Here is a 6,179-nt window from a genome sequence, read left to right as displayed (position 1 = left end):
CCTCTACCAATCGCAACGTCCCTTCTATCAAACTGCGTCGAAACTTCAGTAGTTTTCACCTTCCTAGTGAGTTTCCGCCAATCGGACGTTTTATGTCCGTTCTAGACGCTTAAAGTACATTGACCTTTCCATGTGTCGCACTCGCTGGAAGAAAAAGCGTCACTTGTTTTTGTTTGTATCCTGTTGGAATTTCGAAACGCAGTTTTCTAAAGCTTCTTCTCTGCTCTTGTACCGATGCCCTCGCTACAGGCGGCCCTCCAGCTTGAATCACCTGGTCTGGGGTCGCTGTCCTCTTTCCTGCTACCCCTTTAAGTGGTTGCTGGCGTAACTTCCGCAGCGCAGCTTCGCTATGCCGTTGTGAAGCTGGCTTTTCAAAGCTAAAAGCGACTCGACTCGCGTTCCCTGTTCTATCTTTCGCTCAAAGACATGCATTCTATAGGAATGGTCTGTTAATTATCATCGACTGACTGTCATCCCTTTTTGCATTACATATTGATCAGCAAATGTTCTCATAACTGTCGATTTACGTTAGGTGTCATCTTCACCTTCTCATTGCGATTTGTGAAGGTCTTATGTACGGTGCGAATCTGAACATTTATTCTGCCACCCTACAAAGTGACACTGTGAATGACATTACCCTGTAGCAAGGGCGGCAAAGTACGCAACTGACTCCTGCAACAGCTAGGAATAATCTCCCCAAATACTCTTCTGCCCCATATTCAGACTGTCACCGGTCCATCTTGTGCCAGAACTTATCTACTTTTGATGACAGTGTAATACAGTAACGAAATGACATTAATTTGTATGTAAGCAAATTAAGATTTTAGAAATGCAAGACTGGCTGGTTTGCTGGCCCTTAATAAGTTTATGAAGATTCTAGAGGGCCTGTCATCTTGCATTACCCCACTACTTACTTTAGAATTTTATGCAGCATGTGTGCCTCACTTGAGAAATGGGGATAGTGTGGCACAACACCAAGAAAATATTTCACCTAACTCGAATCTTTCACAACATACCTGAAGGAATCAAAGGGTTCAATAGAGGAGCAGAGGTTAATAATTGCCAACCCTCTATCCATTCATCGCACTTATGACAGACAACAGCACACTTATTCACTCAATTTATCACACACATTCGAGGAATTGGACACTAGGCTTCTGTTCAATATATTTGAAGCAAGTGTGCCACATTGGACAAAGTCCTTACACTTAACGTGCACAAATAACAAATTACAATAATCAAAATATCTAATCGCACCAGTAAGAAAACACCACAGATGCCCACAAAGAAAAAAGAATGGAGACCAACACACAGTCCCATTGTATCTCCAACTAATGAAAGTACCACACACAAACATGTGTTCCAGAACAACAAATGTTCAGTGTATAATCAGTTAAAGTTGACTTAATGCTCAATCATGATCATTCGTTTGAAAAACGTGTGTAGAGTAAGTGTCAAACCCCAGACATACACATCATAAAACTAGAACAATATAACATAATAAAATACATAATGGTGGGAAGTAAACCTAGTTCAGAGTGAGTAGAGGATGATGCACATTGACAAGCAGATTATCACAAAAATGAACGTCTAGTATGATAGAGTTGACATCCATAAGATCATATAATAATAATAGCCAAGGTTATTGTATTGATAAAAACATTGAATATCAGTATATATCATGGAGAATATGCACACAGAAAAGACATTTAAACATTACATGAATAAAACAATGCAGAGTTTACAAGGCAAAAAATGCCAAAATCCAGTCTTCATTAAATAATGCGTAAACTGTATGTAATAGAGCACAAGTTACTAGCATAAATGAGTTAAAGATACTGAGTGTAGAATTGTATTTACCTATCAAAGTGTTTATCAGCAAAAAGTAGTGACTTGAATGTATGCCTATCACATATGCCTTACAACCATATTTATTGTGCACAAACAGAAAGAGATAAAATGCATATGAAGCGTGTCTCATTAAAATGAGAAAAATGTTGAGCTGATTAGTTAAAGACATACTTAAAACATAATAAATTAAAAATGTGCTATTAGAGGTTGTAAAAAAGCATATATAATCATATGAGTTGAAATTGGGTTGTGTTTTAGTTGTCACACCAATAAAATACAGGGCTATTACAAATGATTGAAGCGATTTCATAAATTCACTGTAGCTCTATTCATTGACATATGGTCACGACACACTACAGATACGTAGAAAAACTCATAAAGTTTTGTTCGGCTGAAGCCGCACTTCAGGTTTCTGCCGTCAGAGCGCTCGAGAGCGCATTGAGACAAAATGCCGACAGGAGCCGAGAAAGCGTGTATCGTGGTTGAAATGCACCCACATCAGTCAGTCATAACAGTGCAACGACACTTCAGGACGAAGTTCAACAAAGATCCACCAACTGCTAACTCTATTCGGCGATGGTATGCGCAGTTTAAAACTTCTGGATGCCTCTGTAAAGGGAAATCAACGGGTCGGCCTGCAGTGAGCGAAGAAACGGTTGAACGCGTGCGGGCAAGTTTCACGCGTAGCCCGCGGAAAATTGGCTCATGCCACAACTTTCAACAGGATGGTGCTCCACCGCACTTCCATCATGAGGTTCGGCATTTCTTAAACAGGAGATTGGCAAACTGATGGATTGGTCGTGGTGGAAATCATGATCAGCAATTCATGTCATGGCCTCCACGCTCTTCCGACTTAACCCCATGCGATTTCTTTCTGTGGGGTTATGTGAAAGATTCAGTGTTTAAACCTCCTCTACCAAGAAACGTGCCAGAACTGCGAGCTTGCATCATCGATGCTTTCGAACTCATTGATGGGGACATGCTGCGCCGAGTGTGGGAGGAACTTGATTATCGGCTTGATGTCTGCCGAATCACTAAAGGGGCACATATCGAACATTTGTGAATGCCTAAAAAAACTTTTTGAGTTTTTGTATGTGTGTGCAAAGCATTTTGAAAATATCTCAAATAATAAAGTTATTGTAGAGCTGTGAAATCGCTTCAATCATTTGTAATAACCCTGTACCTACCATAATGATTGTAATGTAAAGAAAGTTTGACATGCATACCTCAACACGAAAAATATGTCACATGCAGTGTCATGTGTGTAGTGTGGTTTGTCCTGGTAAAAGGTAGGCAGGTCATATCGAGGGTGTGGGAAGAGAGGAAGAGGAGACTGGGCATATGTACCATGCCCACTGGAGAGCATTAGCAATGATGTAGCTGTCAGCTGCACGGACTCTCAACAGTCGACCATTAGGTGGCTCTTTATTGGCAAGACATTGTGGTACATGTGGCCCACTACTGCATTGATTACAGTCATCTGCACCATAAGACAATGTGTGTATTCCCCATGTGGTGAGCTGCCAGCTGTGTGCACGAATTTGGCAGTGAGATGTACCTTGGCCAGTTCCACTGTGTGGGCATTCATTGCTTCAGTTCAGTAATCATCCATGAGATGGACACCAGAAGGTGCCTCAGTTGTGCCTCATGCTCTGCCCCCTGGCCAGTGTCAACTGCAGAAGAGGGACATTGACTGCTACAGGTGGCTGATACCTGGGCATGTTGCATCAACGTTTCTTGTCTGCCCAGCATTGGGAGAACAGGAGACCCATAGTTCTAGCCCAAGACAGCATCTCACGGTGGGCCATCGCACTGTCGTATCTGGCAGACCAATATCTGCGAACAGGCCTCACACCTGAACTGCCACACCATATAACACAGCAAAAGTTGTTGTGGTCGGGGCTCATGTCACCCTGGCCACGCAGGGAATGTCCCCAGCTTCGCGCTGCACATCTATCTCATGCTCAGCTATTTTCTCCCTCCAGCTCACCCCTCTGCTGATCGCTCTGGTACTGGGCCATGAGATGTCCATCTTTAGCTTCATTATTGACCACTGTATAACACTGATTCTTTCCGTTTTGGGTGCACTGCCCACAACCCATTCTAATACATTAAAACATTGTTGAACATACTTCCATATTTCAATTTACAAGTTCATGAAACCAAAGAACCACACATACTATGGGCCACCGTATTTCTCACTCTTGTGAGATGCAAAAAAAAAAAAAAAAAAAAAAAAAAAAAAAAAAATAGACTTTATTTTCGTACTCATAGATAGACACAACGAACATGACATGCAACTTTATCGTACGTTATGCCATAAGAACTGAATGGTTGGGGTGGGGGCCCTTTTAGGTCTAACTTAGAGTAGTGCTAGTCATTAATAAAATCAGGAATCCAGTGCTAACCATCACCTCCTACTCCTAAAACTACCCTTATGAATTACCATGCATAAAAAATCAACAAGCAAGTAATCAAATTAAACATGCTTTTGTAATTATCCTAGCGCACATAGAAAGGAAGTAATGTAAGTTAAAGTATTTCTGTAATTTTTTGTTTATATACATTTCTATTTTTTGAGAAGAGTATGAATAATTCACCCTCTCCATTTTCGTCATTTTTTTGTGTGTATGTCAGGCCATGACCTCATTCTGTCTTATTCTTAGCTTCCCTTCTGTGAAGACAGCAATTATGGAGATAGTTGAAACATATCCCCAAACACGCCACGGCAAAAGAAAAAGAAAAACAGAGTGGATATTGGTCGCCACTTCCACCGACATGATCTAAATTATAAACGAGTTTGATGGATGGACGCTGAAAACAAGTGACAAAGGACCGCTTGATGACCCCATTATGGCGCCAGATAGTGAGGAATTCCCTCATAAGATGACGTATTTGCCATTTAGTTTCTGCAAGTTGTGGATCTATCTGTGGTCTGTATGCTACTAGTCAGGCTGATTTGGTTTCTGTGAAACTCATAAGATATTGTTAGTCATGAAGACCTGATAGAGCCTATTACAGATCCTGTGCACCCGAAATTTGCAAAATCTACAAGCTATAAAAGAAAATGTGAGTTGATCGAGTCACAGTTCTGGTACCAGTCTGAGGTACTTGCTCAACGAACAAGTCGCTGTCGGTCACGACAAATTTTGGAAGCGTCCAAGGGCGTTGTGACATCGTGAAAGTCGCTAAACGATGGAGCGACCCTTCGCAGCTACGGCGAGGGTGACTTCTATGGTCTCTTTAGCAAATTAAGCATACGATTATGGAACTCGGCACTCCCAAAACCTTCGCGGCCTCACGCTAAAACAACTCCCGGTGATCTTGCACACTTTTTGTGACGGTAGGCATTCTGGCCATCTTAGCATTCTAACCACATAAGAAATATTCCGGGGACAGATTCATGCACTAATGCGCGGTCATATACATCAGGCACAAAACTAGAAGAGCGTCACAGTACATACGCGTGCGCCAACCTCTCGCCCATTTGCACTCTTACATGGAACGCACCCCAGTACTGAACCAAAACTTCCGACCAAACCGAAGACAAGTGAAATACAGACACGACAGTCCACAGGAAACGGAACGGTGTCGATCCCTATGGAGTGGACAGATAATGAAGACGTGGATACATTTGCCTGTAACAGAATTGGTAATTTATTCTGACTTAAATGAATACACGAATATTTCCAGAAACAGTGTCTGACCACAACTGTCGTTCACATAAAACAAACAAAATGAGTCATTGAGAAACATATAACACAAAAATAGAGGTATTCCAGAGACTAACATTGGACCCTATTCTACACACAGTAGCACATAAAAAAAAATTCACAGTAATGAGAAGATCAGAACTAATACTAACAAGAATGAAAACAACAGATGATAGAGTTCCTGTTTTAGAAATGGTTTGATATGTGGTGTCAGTTATGATTGTCATTTCGTTGTTGTAGTCCACTGGATGGGTTCGGACTCCTACTTTCGATTCTGTCGACGTTTTTATTAATGTGGTTCTGTCTGCCCCATCAGTTGTCTCCCTTCTGGCTATGCCCTTGTTCACGCCAGTGTTTATCAGACGTAAGGACATTCTCAGCCCCATTGCCCTGGTCCCCATAATTCCTATGACCTGGCAGCGTTACTCTTACCTGTCACACACCTTGCAGTTCGTTTAGCTCATTTCTCCTTTCGTTATTGTTGTGGGGTTGTTGATTATCTCCTTCGTTTGCCCTTCTTCTTTCCGTTACGTTTTGTTTCTCAAATGCAAGTTCCGCTTCGGACAGGAAACATTGTTGTCACTGCATCTTTCAACTAACGCTTACTGTAGTGGG

The sequence above is a fragment of the Schistocerca americana genome, chromosome 1, assembly GCF_021461395.2.
Source record: "Schistocerca americana isolate TAMUIC-IGC-003095 chromosome 1, iqSchAmer2.1, whole genome shotgun sequence".
NCBI classification, from domain to species: Eukaryota; Metazoa; Arthropoda; class Insecta; order Orthoptera; family Acrididae; genus Schistocerca; species Schistocerca americana.
The sequence above is the reverse complement of the archived record's forward strand: the minus strand, read 5'-3'. Positions refer to the sequence as shown.